The sequence below is a fragment of the Pan troglodytes genome, chromosome 9 (assembly GCF_028858775.2).
Source record: "Pan troglodytes isolate AG18354 chromosome 9, NHGRI_mPanTro3-v2.0_pri, whole genome shotgun sequence".
In the NCBI taxonomy this organism is placed as follows: domain Eukaryota; kingdom Metazoa; phylum Chordata; class Mammalia; order Primates; family Hominidae; genus Pan; species Pan troglodytes.
The window spans coordinates 118,321,243-118,342,150 of record NC_072407.2 but is presented as its reverse complement, the minus strand read 5'-3'; the positions used below and the strand labels follow the sequence as shown (position 1 = coordinate 118,342,150).

At 45.9% G+C, this 20,908-nt stretch overlaps 1 long non-coding RNA gene across 1 annotated transcript in view; it reads left to right on the top strand.

The window, feature by feature from the left end:
- Positions 1-410: 410 nt before the first annotated feature.
- LOC129136480 (uncharacterized) overlaps positions 411-20,908 on the top strand; it is a 68,180-nt gene continuing 47,682 nt past the window's right edge. The window contains exons 1-2 of the long non-coding RNA XR_008538155.2: positions 411-529; positions 8,443-8,489. This is a non-coding gene — a long non-coding RNA (uncharacterized LOC129136480). The remainder of the gene's footprint in view (positions 530-8,442; positions 8,490-20,908) is intronic.

The window sequence follows — 20,908 nt, the reverse complement described above, 5'->3', positions numbered from 1 at the left end:
GCTGAGATCGCACCATTGCACTCCAGCCTGGGCAACAAGAGTGAAACTCCATCTCAAAAAAAAAAAAAAAAATTTAAAATAAATAAATAAATAAATAAATAAAATAAGGTATATATCTGAAGGAGGATTACCCTTTAAAGTAGTCATCCCAGAAGGAGTAATTGTACAAAGATTCCCTTGAAGTTACTTCATTGGAAACACCTGTAGATTGTTTTGCCTTTGCCTTCAGAATCCGTTTTCTATTTATACAAGAAAATCATAGCATGTTGGAGCTGGAGGACACATTATAGACCATCCAGATCAACCCCCGGATCGATTTAATTATAGTTACACCTTGTTTTAGACTAAAAGTGGTATTTCCCAGCCTTAATCTCTTACTCTATTCACCATTCTTGGCTCTGGATAGCTTTGAGTTGTTTCCAACAATCAAAACCACCCTCCAAGGTTGAAGATTTGCCACCAATGAGGCTATTTAAAGTCATGTGCAACAGTTCTGCTGGCAGTTACCAGAGTGGGAGCTGAGGAGGGGGTAAGTAATGAAGCCGCTTTTGGAATCAGCCCATATTCTCACTTTGATGTTTATGTTATGTTACATCATGATCAGTCACATGGCTGAGCTTTATTCCCCAGAGGAAAGCTGCTAGGGCACCAGGGGGGCACACTGTAAATGAGACACGTATGATGCCCGCCCCTCCTTACTGGTTCTTCTTCAAATATAGGAAACCCAGTAGAGACTGGAGGGGAAAAACCTCAAATAAAGGACAATCTAATGTATATGAGATAGTTTGCAAGCCCATCTGAGGAAAGCCAGAGAGCCTTCCTTTTTTTGTTTTGCAGAGAGAGAAATTAAGATCCAGAGAGAGTAGGTGGCTGGGCCAGGGTCACAGTAAGTTGGATTTGAGCCCAAGGCAGCAATGAGGCTCTTGCTTCCCAGCTGGCCTGTGCTATCTCCTCTCTTCTTAATGCCTCATAGCATTTATGCAGCTCAGGGTTTGAGGGGATGCTGTGGCCATAAATTAGGCAGGAGGCCAAGGAAGGGGTCGGTCTTCCAAGCCTAGAGCACTTGAGGCCAGGGTTTACACAGCACACTCAGCCTGCCAGCCTGTCCATGTGATTAAGCCTGTCTACAGCTCCAGTATGGAGCACAGATCCAGGATCAAAGGTGAATCAACCCTTGTCCTGAGGTCTCCAGGAAGTCACTCAAATCATATATTCTTTTTCAGTTATAATTCAGGTAGGTGATGAACTTGGCAATGATGGATTATGATTGGGGGATTAGAGGCTGAGCCAGTAATTTATGCCAAAATGGGCTGGAGGAGCGCTCATGAAAACTTTTCACAATAGTCTGGAAAGGCAAGGGGAGAGAACAGATCTCTGAGAGGGGCAACTGTGATTGGGCTTGAGAGCCTCTCCCGCTCCCATCTCAATCACACACCAATGCAGTGGTAACTGGCTGGCTTCTCTCTTCTCTCACTTGAGCTTCCTCTCCTTTATCTCCCTGCAGCTCCTTTCCTTGTCCTCATCATCCTTTTCTCCATCATATAAGGACATATCTTAAAGTCTGTAATAAGGCACCTTAATTTGCATTTCCAACAAGCTTCCAGGTGATCTGTTGCTGCCACATTGAGGATCATGCTTGAAGTGGCCTTGGTCTAGGGTAGTGTGGGCCAAGTTCTCCAAGCATGGTCCTTAGACCAGTAGCATAAGCATCATTGGAGAACTTGTTAAAAATGCAAATTCTCAGGCCAGGTGCAGTGGCTCATGCCTGTAATTCCAGCACTTTGGGAGGCCTAGGTGGGCAGATCACTTGAGGTCAGGGGTTTGAGACCAGCCTGGCCAACATGGTGAAATCTCATCTCCACTAAAAATACAAAAAGTAGCCAGCCATAGTGGCACACGCCTGTAATCCCAGCTACTTGGGAGGCTGAGGCAGGAGAAGCACTTGAACCTGGAAGGCAGAGGTTGCAATGAGCCAAGATTGCACCACTGCACTCCAGCCTGGGCAACAGAGTGAGACTTTGTCTCAAAAAAAATAAAAACAAAAAAATTCAAATTCTCAGGTTCCCCAGACCTACTGAGTCAGAAATCCTAAAGGCAGAGTCAGAAATCTGCTTTTCCAAGCCCTCCAGGTTGTTCTCATATAAGCTAAGTGATTGTCAACCCATTGAGCTAGTAGTAGTATTCTTCAGACATGGCTAAACTTCAGAATCTCTGTTCTAAAAAATACTGGTGGCCTCACCTACCACCAGTTAACTAAGTATCTCTGGGCTTGTTTGGGCAAGTATACTTTTAAACAGCTTTCCAAGTGATTCTGATGCACAATGAATATTCAAACGCAGGCATCTAGCCTAACAGCTTGCAGGTTCCAAACAGGTTCCGAGAAGGAAAGTGGCTTGCCAGGGCCGCAGAGCTGCTGCAGCCTACTGGAGCTCCTGGTTCCCTTGCCCTGAAGTTGCTATGTTTCTGGGCATGTGTGGGCTCTGTGGCTCCTGCGCAGGCCTTTGTTCTACCTTGAATTATGCCTCAGAGCACTGGGCCCCCACCTGCGTGCTCCGTCAGGCGGGGCCTAACCTTGCCGACAACACAGGACCTGCTTTTCTGGACTCTGCGCTCTTCAGCTCTGCCCACCTATCTGTAGAGCACACCGTCCAGAAGGGGATTATCTCTTCTGGGACATCATTTCTTTTCCCGGCTTCCCTGCGCCCACAGGTGAGATCCTGGGAAGTGGGAACTTTCAGGGGAGACACATTGGTGATCATTCCTAAGTTCTTTAAAGCCAGTGCGTCCTCTTAGGATTAGGCTGGGACATCCTCCCCATTTCTCTGATGAAAGCTGTGAAGCGGGGAGAGGCTCACTATGCTCAGCCGTCTCTGCCTCACCTGCCTTCAGGATGCTCTGAGATGGGCCCCGTTGTGGCTTGACTTGTGTCCAACAGCCCCTGTCTCAGCAGGCCTTCCACAGGGCTGAAGCTGGACAGCGGAGGGCCAGGGGCAGGAGTGGGAGTGGGGATGCATGGGTCCCTGGAGAAGCAACTCTTGATTGTCTGAGATTCATCCCCAAAGCCAAAAGTGCCCCCAAATTGATTCTGTTCAGATTTAAAGTGAGTTATGGTGTTGTTAGGTATTTTTTTCCCCAAACCATAAGCCAGTTAGGTTATTTTTTTATTTTTATTTTTTTCTGAGACGGAGTCTCTCTCTGTCTCCCAGGCTGGAGTGCAATGGCGCGATGTTGGCTCACTGCAAGCTCCGCCTCCTGGGTTCAAGCGATTCTCCTGCCTCAGCCTCCAGAGTAGCTGGGGCTACAGGCGTCCGCCACCACCGCCGGCTAATTTTTTTTTATATTTTTAGTAGAGACGGGGTTTCACCATGTTAGCCAGGATGGTCTCGATCTCCTGACCTCGTGATCCGCCCGCCTCGGCCTCCCAAAGTGCTGGGATTACAGGTGTGAGCCACCGCGCCTGGCCCATTTAGGCTTCTTAATTCCCTTGAATTTAGTCTAAAATTCAAATAGTTTTCCTGAACTTACCCGGGGGCAGGGATGGTGTTTGTGGATGTGAAGCCAACACGGGGACTCACATTTGCCATGGGTCGTGGCAGTGAGGGAGTTACACACAGCCTGCCTGGTCAATCCTGGGCCTAAGGTGTGTGCCTGCATGTGCCTGGGTGTGTCGCAGGCTCGGACATCGGGGTGATTTCTTGGTCAGTCCACCTGCCCCTCACTAATGTTTGGTGCTTGTGCCATGAAGGCAGCTGGTTTCCTGGCACCTGCTGCCTGGCAGATGGGCCTTGACCTTTGTAGCAACTAGCATGGTGTTAGGTAAACAAGACCCCCTGCCCCTTATACTCTCCTGCTCCTGCTGCCAAGGAGTTCTATTTTTGACAGGTTTGGGCCAGGGAGACTGGGAGAGTTGATGGCGGGGGCAAAAGAGTGGGCACCTGCTGAATTGGAGGGGAGAGGCAGATGGCGGCTAGAAACATAGCCTCTCACCCCAGCCAGATTTGGTCTGTCTGCAGGAACCAGGGAGACCCCTCACCACCCTCAACCAAGCCGCTCTGAGGATGCAATGGGGATGGCTGAGGCTGGCAGGAGAAAGGGGTAAGACCAGGGAGGCCAGTTCCACAGGCCCATCCTCGGTCCTGTGATTGTGAGAAGTGAGAGCCAGGCATCTCCTGACCATAGGGCCCAGCTGCTTACAGCAGGGCTGGGCTGTCCCAGGCCCCCTATTAGTCTGATGGATGGCCCTTGCGCTGCTAATGTGGTTAGGGCAGGCAACAGCCTCGGGGGCTGGGAGCTCAGAGACCGGCCAGTGCAGGCCCTGTTGTAATCACATTTGCCTGTACACAGAATGGGCGCAGATTACCCACCCAGAAGCCCAGAGGACATTAGTGAAAGTCATTTAGAAATATTTTTTTGCATCAAGCTTTTCTTACCTTATTATTATTATTTTAAACAATCAGTTTCCTGCCCAGGGCACACATGGAAAGGAGCAGCTCTAAGAATGGATTATGGAAGAATGGCCAGGGCAGGTTAACTCCCTGAAGCCCTGAGTCTCCTGGAGTTGGGGGGCTTGGCTTTGCAGTGGAGGGAGCACCCCATGCTTCCTGGCTGGTAAAACACTGAGCTTGTTTCTTCCACTTCCCAGGCCTGAATCACCCCTCTTTTTTTTGTTTAAGAAACTTTTAATTTTAAAATAGCTTTAGTTTTACAAAAAATTGTGAGGATAGTACAGAGAGTCCCCACATATCCCCATCTCCAGGTTCCTCTGTGGTTAACCTCCTACCAGAGTAGGGTAGGTTTGTCATAATTAATGAACTAATGTTGACACATTATTATTAACTAAAGTCCATACTTTACTCAGATTTCCTTAGTTTTTACCCAACCTCCATTTTCTGTCCAGGATAGCACATGACATTTAGTTATCTTGTCTCCTTTTGTTTTTTGAGACAGTGTCTTTCTCTGGTGCCCAGGCTGGATGCAGTGGGGCGATCTTGGCTCACTGCAACCTCTGCCTCCCAGGTTCAAGTGATTCTCCTGCCTCAGCCTCCTGAGTAACTGGGATTACAGGCGCCCACCACCACACCTGGCTAACTTTTGTATTTTTAGTAGAGATGGGGTTTCACTGTGTTGGCCAGGCTGGTCTCGAACTCCTGACCTCAAGTGATTTGCCTGCCTCAGCCTCGCAAAGTGCTGGGATTACAGGCATGAGCCACCATGCCCTGGCCTGTCTTTCTTCTTAGGTTCCTCTTGGCTGTGAGAGTTTGTCACTTACGATTTTTTTTTTAAATTAAGATATAGTTTACATATTATAAAATGCACCCTTTTAGAGTGTGCAGTTCAGTGGTTTTTAGCAGTCACAAAGTTGTGCAACTGTCCCCACTGTCTGATTCCAGAACGTTGTCAACACCCCAAAAAGAAACTTTGTACCCATTAGCAGTCATGTCTCATTCCTCTCTCCCCCTAGCCCCTGGCAACCACTAATCTACTTTCTGTCTCTATGGATTTGCCTTTCCTGGACATTTCATATAAATGGAATCATACAAGATGTGGTCTCTTGCGTCTGGCTGAGCCAGCCACTCTTACACATGCTTTAATAACTTTCATTCTTGTCCTTAGAGTGAAGACAGGCTTCTACAGAAAACACATTCCAGGGACATAGGCACTACTTAACCGTGGAATAATGAGACCAAATCCAGTTGTTTTGACCCTAAGACCGAAGCATTTTTCTGTTATCCATCTATCGAAGCATTCTTTCATTCGGCATTCACCCAGTGTCCTCCAGGTGATAGATTCTGGGGACACAGAGATATCCCTAATATATAATATAATAAACTCCAATCCTAGGCCAAACTATCACCTTCTCTCAGATTATTTTTTAAAATTATTATTATTATTGACATTTTTAAGAGACAAGGTCTTGGTCTGTTGCCCAGGCTGAAGTGCAGTGGTGTGATCCTAGCTTATTGTAGCCTCAAACTCCCAGGCTCAAGCGATCCTCCTGCCTCAGCCTTCTTAGTAGCAGAGACCACAGGCACATGCCACCATGCCTGGCTCTCATCTCTCAGATTATTGCCATGTCTTTCTTGCTGATCTGCTCTACCCTTGCCCTTCTGCCGTCTAGACTCACCCTGCCAGCCAGGTGATTGGTCCTCGTCTCTACACTGCTCAAAAACATTTAGGTGTGTGTTTGTGTGTGTGTGTGTGCTTGAAATTTTATTCAGAGTAAGAATCAAAGTCCTTCCAATGACTACAAGGCTCCCCTGACTATCTGACTCTCTCTTTACTGCTGTCTCTTGCTCTCCCTGACTTAGGCATGCTGGCCTCCACACTTCTCAATATTCTGCCGGACATGCTTCCTAATCAGGACTTTTCCATTTGCTACTTTTTCTGCGTGGATCATTCTTCCCCTGCAAATACCTGCATGGCTCACTGTCTCACCATCTTCAGGTCTATGTGAAAATGTCATTTCAAAAAGTCCTGCCCTGACCACCCTATTTAAAATAGCAACCTTCCTTTCAGGTTCCTCATTCTCTCTTCCTGCTTTATTTTTCTCCAATGCACTTATTCCTCTCTGATGCACTATATATTTTGCTTGTTATCTCTATTCTCCTGTGACAGCATAAACTCCGTAAATAAAGGGATTTTTTTGGGTGTCTCTTATACCTCCGGCTGTATTCTCAATATCTACAAATGTGTTTGCTATATAACATGTGCTCAATAAATAATAGTTGTATAAATTATAAATTCTTCACTCTCCGTCCTTTATCTCTCCATCCTTTAACTCCTTCAATCAGAAATCTCCCAGGAGTTAGTTCTACTAACAAATATGAGGAGATGGTCCAGGGAGGAGACTTGTTCAGTGGGACCCTCCCCAAGAGATAGAATCAGTATCATTTGGGAGAGCGAAAGTTCAGAAAGACAAATACTGTCCTCTGTTATTTTATTTATTGTTAAGGGAGATAATCTTTGTTAAGTGCTATATAAGACTGTTAAAAATAAGTTGTTCATCTATCCAGTCAATACATATTTATTGAATACTTATTCATTTACTAGTATACTATGTGCTGAAGATACAATAGTGAACAAAAAGGGTGAAGGGTGCAACCTCTGCTCTTATGATGTTCACAGTGTGGTGTAGGGGACTGACATTGAACAACTTATTCCACAAATAGCTTCTATATTGTAATCTATAATACATCCTCTGAAGGAAAAGGATAGAGTGCTATGAGAAGCTGGCAACTAGGGAAACCGACCTAGTCTGGGGGTTAGGGAAGATAAGCAAGAGCTTTCTCAGAGTCAGAGCTGTCCAAAATGGAAAACAGGCTGCTTTACAACTGAGTTTCCTTTGACTAGAGGGTTTAAGTGGAGTCTGGGAGACTCTTGATGGAGGTGTTGTAAAGTGCATTAAGCAAGCATTGGGTGGAGTAGAGGGGGAGCTTCGTATTAAGAAAATAAAGGAATTCAGTTGAATTTCCTGGTCAAATATGAACAAGTCAGTTTCAAATTCTCTCTTGGAAGTGAATTAATTCTACCAGTATTTTTGTGGACCAAAATAAGCATCCTTTGCTATCTGGTGTCTCATTTCAATTGAGTATACATGGTCCGTGGCAAGGGACTGTGGGTGTACCAGGATGTTGGAGAGACTTATGAATACCAGCCTCTAATAATAATACCCTGTTATCTCTGTGCTGCTGGTTAATTCACTGCTGTGCTTTCCTATCATTATTTCAGTTGAGACTAATAATGACCTTTTTGAACTAGGTGGCCCAGAAATTTTTATCTGAACTTTAATATGTGGGAGAAATTAAGGCACAGAGAGAGATGCTGACTTTCATAAACCATGTCTTCTGATTAAAAAAAAATCCCTGTGTGTTTTTATCTATGTATATGGTTAGCTATTGTGAAAATAATGCTGTGTAGCAAATCAACTCTCAGATTCAGTGGCTTAAAACAATAATTGTTTATTATCACTCAAGGTTCTGAAGTTCAGCTGAGACACAGCCCACCTAAATTGGGTTCAGCTGGTTGGCTTTGCTTCTCACTTCAGATCTGCAAGTAGCTGGGGTGGCTCTGCTCATGTGACTCTCATCCTCCTTTTAGGATCATGGTCAGTCCAGGGTGTATTCTTTGCATAATGAAGCCAGAGGGTCAATGCCTCTTAGGCTTAGAGCTGGGACGCTGTCACTTCTGCTTCATTATATGCCCAAAGAAACTCACATAGTAAACCCAAAGTCAAGGGGAGGAAGAATATACTCCACTCCTTCAGTGTAGTAAACCCAAAGTCAAGGGGAGGAAGAATATACTCCACTCCTTCAGTGGGAAGAATTGCAGAGACACATGGAAAAAGGTGTGTGGATACAGAGAGGGGGTGAAAGATTGAGGTAAAAATTGCAACCTACCCAATTTAATTTGTTCTTTTGTTCACTAATTTATTTTTCCACTCAGGTCCAAACAATGTGCCTGGCATTCTGTAAGTTCTTGAGGACACAAAGGTAAGTATAAAATGTTTATTAGCAGACAGTTTCGGCAGAGCATGAGATGTACTATGAGAGAGGCAATCACAGAAAATCTTGACAGCAGATACTTTCAAGGCCCATAATTTTTTTAAAAATAGGGAGCCAAGAGATGAATCAATGAAGGAACAAAATCAAAGCTGAAAAAATTTTGGGGTTAATTTCACTTATATTTTAACCAGTGAATCCAGTTATGGCAGACATTTAAGCTTGTTTCTATGTTGCAACATCCCCCTGCTAGTTGTTTTGTTAACTCCTGTTTCCCTTTCAATATTATAGCAAAAAACAAAACAAACAAAAAAACAAAAGACAAAAAAACAGACAAACAACAACAAAAATCCCTCCTGGAACACATGATTAATTTTAAAGCAAAATGTGGGGAGGAAGATGCGTGGCATCATTTATTCAAGTACATTTAGCAATGAATTTGAGAGGAAAGAATGTGTCTGGGAAGCGGCAGTGAGTAAAAAGGAGATGAGGGACAGGTCCTGGGACCTGTAGAATAATAGCATAATAATAAATACTACCACATATTGAGATCTTTGTGCCAGGTATGATGCTAAGTGCTTTGCATGAGGTAAGTAGTATTAATAATCCTATTTTAAAGATGAGTGGAGTGGGGTCTCAGAGTAGAGCAAAGTGATCCAATTTCCTGGCTGAATGGGGAGTAGAAAAACGAAGAAGCCATAGCTTCCCAGGTCAGCACCATGGACAGCAGACTCCCCTGCCCTAGAACTCGGGGGTAAGATTTCTGCAGGGTGAATTTCCGTAAGCAGAATAATAGAAATGTTTCAGAGCAGATTATTTATAACATACCCACCCTTTTCCCTAGAATGAGCTTTGATAACTAGGAACCACTTTTTTGCTAAGGACTTGATAGTGTTTGTTGTGTGGGGACTGACTGGGGAGGGGGCAGTTTGGGATGTGAAAATTTGAAGACAGGATCTGGGAAAGAGCCATGTTCTTCTGCATAATAAAGCAGCAGTGAGAGATTTGGAAGCAACATTGGATAAGGGAGTGAGAAACTCCCAGGGAATATGTGGATAGTTAGGAAGGAGTAGTCCCAAGAGGGGACAAGGAATAGAGGGGACTTGGGCTAAAAAGAGAGAGAACTGGGGAAATGTTAAAAGAGGAGTCCGATGGGGCACGTAAAGCAAATCTTCATCTTCTTTACCAAATGTTCAGTAAACCCCATACCATTGACTTACATGCAACTGGATTTATTTGGGAGCTTGAAGCAGATCCTGAAAAGGACAGTAAGATCTGTGTCCCACATGTGAACGCATGCAAATTAAGATTGACTGGCTGGAGAGTTTTTCCACTGGGTGTGGTAGTGAAGACCTTCTAGAGTTTCAGTTCCTGTGTTTCAGCTTGGTCTCCCTAGTCACCTTATCTTTTGGAGGGCAGGAATGCTGCCTCTTCTACCTTCCTCCCTTCCATGGACTGGAACATTGATGGGCACACATTACTACCCAGGACATACTGAAGAGTTTATTTCCTCTGGCTGAGTCCCATTCAGAAAAGAACCATGGGTTTTCCTTTGCTTATAGCAGTCAGAGTTCCCAGAGTTTCCAAGTCATCGGCATTTTTTTTTTTTTTTTTTGAGATGAAGTCTCGCTCTGTCACCCAGGCTGGAGTGCAGTGGCAAGATCTTGGCTCACTGCAACCTCCACCTCTTGGGTTCAAGCGATTCTTTTGCCTCAGCCTCCTGAGTAGCTGGGACTACAGGTGCATGCCACCACACCAGGCTAATTTTTGTATTTTGAGTAGAGATGGCATTTCACCATGTTGGCCAGGATGGTCTCAATCTCCTGACCTTGTGATCCACCTGCCTTGGCCTCCCAAAGTGTTGGGATTACAGGCGTGAGCCACCACACCTGGCTGTCATTGGCAATTTTAAGTAATCTTTCCCATTGTTATCATAAGTGCACCTCAACTGGTCAGACCATGGATTTGAATTTCAGGCTCAGACACAGTGGTTACAATGCTTATAGGATCAATATAGATACATACTAATACCCAGAACTGACCTGCTTGTGCTAGGTCACAAGCAAACTCTCAACCTACAACAATTTGACCTAGCAAGGGAAACATGGGATGCACAGGGATGTCTGAGTGTGGAGTTCCCCATTCCCATGGAGAAAACTGCTTTTTTTAATCCCAATTCAGAGTCCTTAGGGAGCAACTGACCAAGAAGCCTCCACATCTACAGAAGCATCTTCTTTTACTTGGGTCTGGAAATGTGGTGCAAAACCGCTGGGGGTGAGGCAGTGGTAGTGAGATGTTCTCAAAGTCAGTTGTGGAATCTCAATCATTGTCCTATAGAAACCACTATGAGCAATGGCTAAGGGTAGTTGAAAAATGCATGGGGTATTTTATTGATCAAATAGATTTTTGTCACTGGCTTAGAAAGCTAGCCACCAATTTTGGTAGGCAGCACGGAAAAATTACTGGCTTTGGAGTCAGACATACCTGAGTTTGAATCTTGGCTCTACCTCTTACTTGCTATGTAACCTTGGGCATGTCCTGCTACCTCACTGAGCCTCAGTTTCCTCACTTGTAAAATGGGGCAGTTGATATGTACTGATACTTAATACGTTTGTTAAAATAGGGGAACTTCAGTAACAAAACCCAGCAAATCTCAGTGGCTTAACACAATAAAATTTTATTTCTTACTCATGTCACAGTCCAATGCAGGTCAGTAGAGGGGCCTGGCCTGGCTCTATGCAGGCACTCAGGGACCCTGTATCCTTCTATTTAGTGGATGTAATTCCCTGGAGCTTGGGAGCCTTCAACTAGAGCCTCTGCATCGGGCAGGCAGATGGAGGAGAGAGGGCATGAAGGATTGAGCAGTAGGCATTCTTACGGGCTACATTAGGAGGTGGTACATATGATTTCTGTCTATCTTCCATGCTCACATGGATGCACCTAATATTAGGAAGGCTGAGAAATGACTGTGTACCTAAGAGGAAAAGGTTACTGACTTGGTGAACAGCAAACCAGTGTCTGCCACTTCTACATGGTGAGGTTGTAATCAGGTGAAGTTGTAATAATAATAATAATAAATACAGATGGTGTGTCTTGATTCCATCAAGCATATCGCAGGACTCAATAAATGTTAGTTCTAGCAGCATTGTTTACACAGGAATGTGAGTATTGCATTTCAAACAAGCAGGTTTAGAAAGGACTTTCAAATCTCAAGTCATTTGTTTGGCGTGTGCTGCCTTTTCTGTCCTTGGCTCCCCAGGAATTCTCATTACTAGGCCATGAGGGGTTAAACTACCCTGCTCTCCACAGATACTCAACAGCTGGATATCTTTCCAAGGGCCTTCAGCACTCTCCTTCACTGCAGTAAATACATCTGGCATTCCCTATTCTGGAAATACAAGCAACTAGTCAATTGGAAAAGGCGTCTGCTGATGGTAGCATGACAAGCAATATCTAGAACTGCTTGTAATCTCCTTCAGACATCCGCTTGCTCCCACTCAGCCCCACTGAGCACAAAGGGGCTCCTATTATCTCCATTGCCTTCTGTAGCCAAAAATGCAGTGAACCCTGACCTCATATTCCACTCAACATGCCCTCTGAGCAAAGAGCCTTCCTCACATGTTTACATTGCCAGAATAGCAGATAAGTGGGACACAGGGAGCAGGCTTCCAGGAGGTGGGCAGCTGCAGCACAGTGGAAGACATCACAGATTTTGCCTTTGGGAATTGGAAGACTCAGATCTGCAACTCACTAGCTATGTGGCCTTAGAAAAGTCACTTTACCTCTCTTGCCACAATTCCTCCTTGGTGTAATGAGCATGAGCCCATCCCTTCTTTATCTATGTCATAGGAGGTATTGGGGCTTGAAATATGTACCTGAAATATATCCACACTGCTGATATAAATTACCTAACAAGGGGAGGGAGTATCATGTTTCCAGACAAGTGGGTTGGGATACAGAAGTGAGAAGACAATCATCACATCTTAGGCTAAAAGGATCTGGTCTCTCTCCCATTTATGGGCAAGAGGTGACAGGAAGGACCTTATCTCTAAGTTCTCTAGTCTTATCCAGGTTAATCCAGGGATACCCTGGATTGACCTTTGTGGGAGAAGGCAGGAATGCGCAGGGCCATAACCTGGTAGGGACTAGTAATTCCTCCTTTTCCAGAACAGGATTCATGAGGGAGAAATGGGAGGATCACCCATTGAGGCCAAGAGACCTCAATCCCATATCATCGGGATCACTAGGATAATGACAGTTCTTGACATTTGTACCACATTTTATCATTTACAAAGGCTTCTTCCAGGCAATATCATATCACATTCACTGCACACAATAATCTTCATAAAAATGAGGTTCAGAGATGTTGAGTAATTTGCCCAAGATTTCAGAACAAGATCTGTGTGATTCTAGGCCAGGCGTGGTAGCTCACGTCTGTAATCCCAGCTCTTTGGGAGGCTGAGGTGGGCGGATCACTTGAGGTCAGGAGTTCTAGGCCAGCCTGACCAACATGGTGAAATCCTGTCTCTACAAAAATACAAAAATTAGCCGGGCATTGTGGTATGTGCCTATAGTCTCAGCTACTCTGGAGGCTGAGGCAGGAGAATCACTTGAACCCAGGAGGCAGAGGTTGCAGTAAGCCGAAATCATTCCACTGCCCTCCAGCCTGGGCGATAGAGCAACTCTGTCTCAAAAAAAAAAAAAAAAAATAAAGAAAGAAAGAAAAAAAGATAAATGTGATTCTAAAGTTATAGTTCTTCCCACCCATTCTTGTGCTGTTTTGCCTTTTTATTTCCAGGCACACCTAAGCGTAAAGTTTTTCTTCTACAGACTGGACATGGATAGATGCAAACTCTCAGATCCTTTTTGGTTGAGAAAATAGGAATACCTCTCTGATTCTCTGTATTCCTAACTGTGCCTGGTACATGGTAAAGTGCCCTCTAATGGTTATAAGATGGAAGGTTGAGAGAGCAAATGGGCAGGAAGCAGAGAAAGCCTTGGGTGTTGACAAAAGTTCAGAAATGGATGACCACTGGTATGGTGCTGTGTGAGCTGAAGGAGGAGGAATTATGAAAGTGGGAGACAAAGACCAGGTATGGTGGCTTATGTCTGTAAACCCAGTACTTTGGGAGGCTGAGGTGGGTGGATCGCTTGAGCCCAGGAGTTCGTGACAAGCCTAGGCAACATGGTGAAACCCCATCTCTCCAAAAACAAACAAACAAGCAAGCAAGCAAACAAACAAACAAAAACCAACCAACCAAACAAAGACCATACCAAAAAATTACAAAAATTAGCCAGGTGCGATGGCGTGCACCTGTATTCCCAGCTTTTTAGGAGGTGGGAGCATTGCTTGAGCCAGGGAGGTAAAGACTGCAGTGAGTTGAGGTCATGCCACGCCACTGCATTCTAGCTGGGGTGACAGAGTGAGACTGTCTCAAAAAAAAAAAAAAAAAAAAAAAAAAAAGAAGGGAGACAGAGCCCAAATGGACAAGGCTCTCTCACCTTCTGTTTAACATTCAGAAAAGTGAAATGTTAAACATGGGCCTTCCTTTTCCGAAGGGCAGAGTACCCAAATGGGCCATAAAGGAATTTAGAGGAGCTCCTAGTAAAGCAAACTTTCTGGGGGCCACAGGGTAGGATTAAAGCTTCACTCAAATGGGTCTGGGGCAGCTGGGTTCCTACTCTGTACAGAAAGGCTGATTAGACTCTGGCTTCAGCCAGGGCAGGATGGGAGCCCAGGGGTCTTCTGTTGCAGCAAGTGGGACACAGGTTAGAAGTTCCATGTGGGGCATGTGGAGCATCAGCAGGGTAGTGATTCGGGAGAGAAAGCTCAGACCCACTTCTCCTGGGATGGGGAGGAAGTCTGGCTCTGAGAATACAATGTAGGGGCAGAGCTGGGGGTCTGAGGTCATTGCAAATGTAGGCAGCAACTACAGAGCCAACATCCCCCCTGGTGATAGAAGGATGGTAGAGTCATAGCACAAAGACCCAGCCCATGCAGGCAGCGGCACTGAGGGGAAGGGAGGAGGGAGCTGTGATGGTTAATTTCATGTGTTAACTTGACTGAGCTAAGGGATGCCCAGGTGGCTGGTAAAACATTATTTCTGAGTGTGTCTGTAAGAGTGTTTCTGGAAGAGATTAGCATTTGAATTGGCAGGTTGAGTAAAGAAGATTGCTCTACTGATGTGGGTGGGTACCACCTAATCCACTGGGAGCCTGAAAAGCAAAAAAGTGGAGAAAGGGTGAATATACCATAAGCCCCCCAGTTCTCAGACCTTCAGGTTTGGACCAGAATGACACCACTGGCTTTACTGAGTTTGCCAATGGCAGATCGTGGGACTTCTCAGCTTCCATAAGCACATGAACCAAGCCCTAATAATAAATCTCATTCTGCATATCTATGTAGATCCTATTGGTTCTGTTTGTCTGGAGAACCCTGATGAATACAGAAGCCTTTGAATAATGAAGAGAGTAGAGAGTTTTCTGAGTTGGCTGAATGGGAAGATAAATTTTCTGGCAGGTACTCTGTGTGTGAGAGATGGAGAGACTTCCTTCCTGAGTCTACTGCAGGAATGAAGCATTGAGGGTGCCTCAGCTAAGTGCGGAGTGACTCATCTGCCGAGAACATGGTGTACCAGCCCCATGGTTCCGCCAAGGAGGAGACACAGGGCAAAGCTCCATGCAGGGCTCTTCCTGCTTGCTGCTTCCCTTGGAGGCCCTCCTGGAGGTGGGGTGTTGCAGGCAGCAGCCACCGCACAGCCACCTTGCCCTTCAGGATTCACAGCCCAGCCCATCCTCCCTGATGAATGTGACCCACCACCGAAACCCCATCAGCCGCCAAGACAGAGGAGGTCAGGCCCAGTGGCTGCAGACAATGGCCTTATCGGCTGCTGCTAGTGAGGGTATAAGCAGGGGATTGGATGGTATCATTCTAATTTACACGGGATTTTGTTTCTTTCCAGGTACTTAGCATGTGGATCTAGGTGATATCAAAGGCAGAGCATTATACAATAAGTAGGCTTAACCTCCATCTCACCCCCTCTCATCCTTCTGTCTCTTCATTGAGGCCACGAGGAGCTGCAGCTGGGGTTGCCATGGTGACCAATTAGGATTACTGAGATGTTCTAGCAGAGAAAAAAGGGAGTATTGATTTAGCTTTGACAGTGGGGCATCTGGGGACCAGGGGAGGCCAGGGTTTTCAGCATTAATAGGGGGCAGAGTGTGTCACCCTCAAGGCTGTCCTGGGGTTGTGTTGCTTGTGGGTTGGACCACATATGTAGTGGAGGCCTCTGCCTGATTGGAGCTTATGTAACAGTGCTGAGAGGTGGGTGGGGGTATCTGGAGTGGGGTGGGAGTGGTCCCATTCCCAGTAGTAGGAGTGACTGATCCTTAAGGGAAATGGAATTCCTTGGCTCAGTTAGTGGGAAGCTTAGGTGCCCAGACAGGTTCACCCCAGCTGTGAGTTTCCTGTCAATTAAACATTTCCAGGTGGCCTGATGCACTGCCCTGCACTGGGGGTGTAGAAACTAGAGAGAGTGCACAACATGGACCTTGACTGTCAGGAGCTTTGAATGGGGCAAAACACATGGTACCATCACATGCAAAATCAGGATCCTCAGATGATTATGAAGCCTGAAGCTAAGAGGACACGCAGGGGCCAGGAAGCCTTAGAGGGGGAGATGGGGCTTGAGGCTGAACTAATGCAGCTGTGTGGCTGTGGACAAATCAGGGAACATCACTGAGCCTGTTTACCCCTCTGTAAACAAAGGCTAATGATACACTGAATAGGAGGGTGTATTAGTCTGTTCTCACACTGCTATAAAGAACTGCCCGAGACTGGGTAATTTAGAAAGGAAAGAGGCTTAATTGACTCACAGCTCAGCATGGCTAGGGAGGCCTCAAGAAACTTACAATCAGGATGGAAAGGGAAGCAAACATGTCTGTCTTCACATGATGGCAGGAAGGAGAAGTGCTGAGTGAAAGAGGGAAAGCTCCGCTTATAAAGCCATCAGATCTCATGAGACTCACTATCATGAGAACAGCATGGCAGAAACTGCCCCCTATGATTCAATTATCTCTATCTGGTCTCACCCTTGACATGTGGGGATTATGGGAGCTACAATTCAAGGCGATATCTGGGTGGGGACACAGCTAAACCATATCAGAGGGTTATAAAGATTGGAGCATACACTGGTGAAGTGCTTGGTGCATTCTAAGTGTAGGGAGCTGAGTTGAGAAGACCTGGGGAGAGAGAATGGGCAATTGGACAAGTATGGGGAAGAGGGTTTGGAGACACAAGGGGGAAGTGAGGCAGCTTCTGGATAGAGGAGGTCTCTAGTTGGGGACTAGAGAGCACATGGTCATAGTGAGAGGCAGAGAAGACTGTTGGCGGCCATGAGGGGGATAGAGGAGGAGGGAGCAGAGAGGCAGAAGGACAGTTTGAAGCATGGAGAGGCAGACAGATCCCCAATATCACGAGGGGAGACTTTTTTCCTTTTACTTTTAGTAGATTTATCTAAAGTTCCTTGGAAGTAAAAAGGGAGTGAGAGGAATTCACCAGCAGGTTCCTCATCTCTAGGGAGAAAGGTGGTCCTGTCCCAGGGCTGGGCGGGGCCATGCTGAGTCTGAATCAGCTAGTCCTCTCGTCTGGCCTACGGGGCATCTTCCAGGATGGGCCTCCCTTTCACTCTGTCAGGAACCAGAGCTAAACTAACCAAGTCCATGCCTCTCAGGGGCTATTCCAGTCAGACCACACTCAGAGCAATCCCTGCTTCTGCTCACCGCCTGCACCCCACAGGTGCCCCAGGGCTCTTAATTAGAGCAGAGCAATGAAGAGGACCCAGGTAAAACAGCTTCTTCCTCCTCCCTGCCCCCATCCCCTGCCTCTGTGGGATTTAATAACTGCCCTCCTTAAAGATCAGGAGACATGATTAATTCTGACTCGAGGATTATTAAAATGCTTCCAGCAAGCATCTGGCATTAAAAGTTTTAAATCAATTAATCTGTTGTTTGGGAAAGAGCATTCTGGTTAGCACAGCTGCAAGAGGTCATTCAAGTTGCTGTTGGGTTGGGAGAGGCTGTGCTGAGGGAGGGCTTTGCCTCCCCTGGGAGCCAACGACACCCACTGGGCTCCAGGCACTTCCCCTGGCTCCCGAGCCAGGCTTCTCCCACCCAAATCATGTGTGTCCAATTTTTAAATGGTTTTCTCTCCCATGCCCAGATAAAATACACAATACCCAGTTAAATTTGAATTTCAGACAATAGTGTTTTTTGTTGTTGTTGTTGTTTTGGTTTTTTTAGTGTAAGTATGTCTGAGGTTCACATTTAACTGGGTATTCTGTATTTTTATTTGCAAAATCTGGCAACCGTACACCCCCACCCTGTTTTAGGTGCTTGGTACATTCTAAGTGTAAGAGGCTGAATCGAGAGGCATGACCTCCTAATTGGGGCAGGACCCTTGGACCTGCTATCCATATATCAGTTGTCCCAGGAAGGGTTGCTCCTCTTTTTCAGGTGAAGTGAGAAATTAGCAACCTTGAATTCTGGGGCAATTAAGCATTTGTGGAACTCTCACACAGTGGTTTGCAAAATCTCCATTTGATGGATAAATCATATGGGAAAATTATATTCTCAACCTATAATCCCAAGAGCATATACCTGGCATTGTTTTTATCAGGTAGTTACTTTGCCTTGCAGTCAGGGTGCCCATAGCACCTTCCATTTATCCTTGTTGTGGTTATCTACCCGTGAGCTCCTTGATGGCAAGGTTGTGTGTGGGCCAAATTTGTGTCTTCAGCACCCAGCCCAGAGCTGGCACATGGCAGACACCTCAATATGAGTTGATAAAATAAATTCATGAATAAATGAACTTTCCTTGTATTCTGACCAAGGCCCCTGAGTAACCAGAGTTGTCGTTTATAAACCACAAAGTGTTAAATGTACAGAAAATGGCCCGGGTTAGAATCAATCTTAAACCCACTGGACCAGGCATTGGACTATGGGCCAGGATCTGGAGGCTCACATCTGGATGTAAATTCAGGTTTTTTTTGCTAGTATTAGGTACTCTCAGCTAAGTCCCTACACCTCTCTGGGCTTTGGTTTCCTTGCCTATAAATTGAGAGACTCATGCTTGGAGGTCTACAGCCTAGACATTCTGAGACAATTCCATCTGTGCCAAGCTCTGCAGCCCAGCTTTGAGTGGATCAAGTTGAATGCCGCATCTTGGATCTAATCTGAGTCCCATTGCCTGGTAAGGCTATGCATTGTAATGTCCCATCTTAGAAGTCCAGGAGAAGGCTCAATTGATTGCATGATGTCTGCTGGTCCACTCTTGCCGTTGTCTGTTTTTGGTTTCAGTTGCCACTCTGTAAACAAGGACCAGGCTTGGCTCTCTAGTTCCCTAAGCAGGAGGGCAGAGGAGGGAAGTCCCACCCTTCCGGACTTTGCTTGCCATCCAAGCTTTCTTTGACCCATGGCCGCACCTCAGATATTTCTTTTCCGACGCTGCAGTCAGCCCAGATTTATCCCGCCTCGTGTCTCTCATGTAAAATGCATCTCCCGACACTTTGCCAGGTTAAATGATTTAACAGCCGAGGCAGAGAGAATTAGGGGTCCGGGAGCAGGAGGCAATGCCTGCTTTTCAGATGAGATTGGAAAGGAGATGGAGATTGGTGGTGATGATAATCTCTTATTTTAATAATATAAAATAACTGTCCCACTGAATCAGAGTGAGCGATGAATTCTGTGGCCTGGGGTTAGAGACAGCCCAGCCTGGAGAAGAGAGCTGGGGGGATGTGGAGATGCCTTTCTGTGGCTCCCTCTCTCTTGTCTTTCTCTTTTGAAGATTTGTGCCAGCATCATCCTGTGACTGCCCCTGAACTGCCATCAGTAAAAATGCGGGTAGCCAGGAAGACTGAAGGGGAGAGTGATAGATTTGGGGAGTGTGTGTGTGTGTGTGTGTGTGTGTGTGTGTGTGTGTGTGACAGACAATGAATGAATGAATGAATGAATGAATGAATACAAATCTGGGGAAGCTGATAACCACTGTGGTCATCATTTTCCTTTATGATCCATTGCTAGGAGATACTCCAATCTGTGACCCTGGAAAGGGGTCCGAAGGTGAGGGTCTAGACCAAATGACCCCTAGGAGATGTGGAGACTGCTAGCTGGGGCAGTCACTCACAGGAGGCTTGGTCTCATCCCATCAAACTGCAGGGGGAGTGACCTACTCCTCAATTCGTGCCTCAATGGGCAAACACATGTTGAATCCCTATCATGTGCTAATCTTCCTGAGGTTGACTGGGCCAGACCAGGGGGGTTCCACAAGGAGCCGGGTGGTGGGGAACAAACTCTGTGACACATGTCAGCTCAGCAGGGCTCCCCTGCACAGTGGGCTGCTAATAGCTGAGGAGCTGTAGACCTGTCTTCTTCCCTGGGATTAATTCATTACTCCAGCCCTACTCGGATTCCGTCAGGTTCAAACGTCAGAATTTAATATGAAGCTAATGAGTCAAATGCTCTCTCTATCTCTCCCTGTCTGGGGCTCACTCTCTTTCCCTTTTCTCTCTCTGCAAATCATTGCAGATGCCAGGGGTCATGTGGGTTGGAGCAGAGCTATGGTTGCCTGGGCCGCAGAGGGGCCTTCCTCCCCTTCTTTAGTGAACAGGAAGCCTGCTCTCTTTAGTGCACTTGTTTATCATGAAGATCAAAGTGCTAGGATGATGGAAGCCCACTCCCGCTGGGGTTCCCTGAGTCAAAATCATGGGAACACACGGAGAAGTGAGGAGAACTGATAACAGGGAGAGCCTGATTCCTTGCACTTGGAATTGCTGCTCCTCATTAACCAACAACCGTTTCTGAGAACTCATTATGTGTTGGGTCCATGCTAGGCACTAAGGATACAAAGTTGAATGGGTTGATTGGTTCATGTTTTATAATAAATGTTTAGTGAATATGTAAAGAGGCAGTGGGATATGGTTGTTAGAGTAGAAGGCTGTGGAACAAGACTTCTTAGGTTTGGATCTGCTGCTCACTGGTTGCATTAACTTAGGCAAGTTTTTTAGCCTCTTTAGCTCTATTTTCTCATCTGCAAAATACAGATAACAAAACAACATTTTCCTGCAGTTGTTATGAACATTAAATGGGTTGATACAAGTAAAGCTAGCAAATACTAAATAAATTTAGTTATTGTTCCTATGTGGTAAGAACTTAGGGTTCCAGTTTCTTTTCTGTTTTTTTTTTTTTTTTTTTTTTTTTTGAGATGGAGTTTCACTCTGGTTGTGCAGGCTGGAGTGCAATGGTGTGATCTTGGCTCACTGCAACCTCCGCCTCCTGGGTCCAAGTGATTCTCCTGCCTCAGCCTCCTGAGTAGCTGGGATTACAGGTGTGTACCACCAGGCCAGGCTAATTTT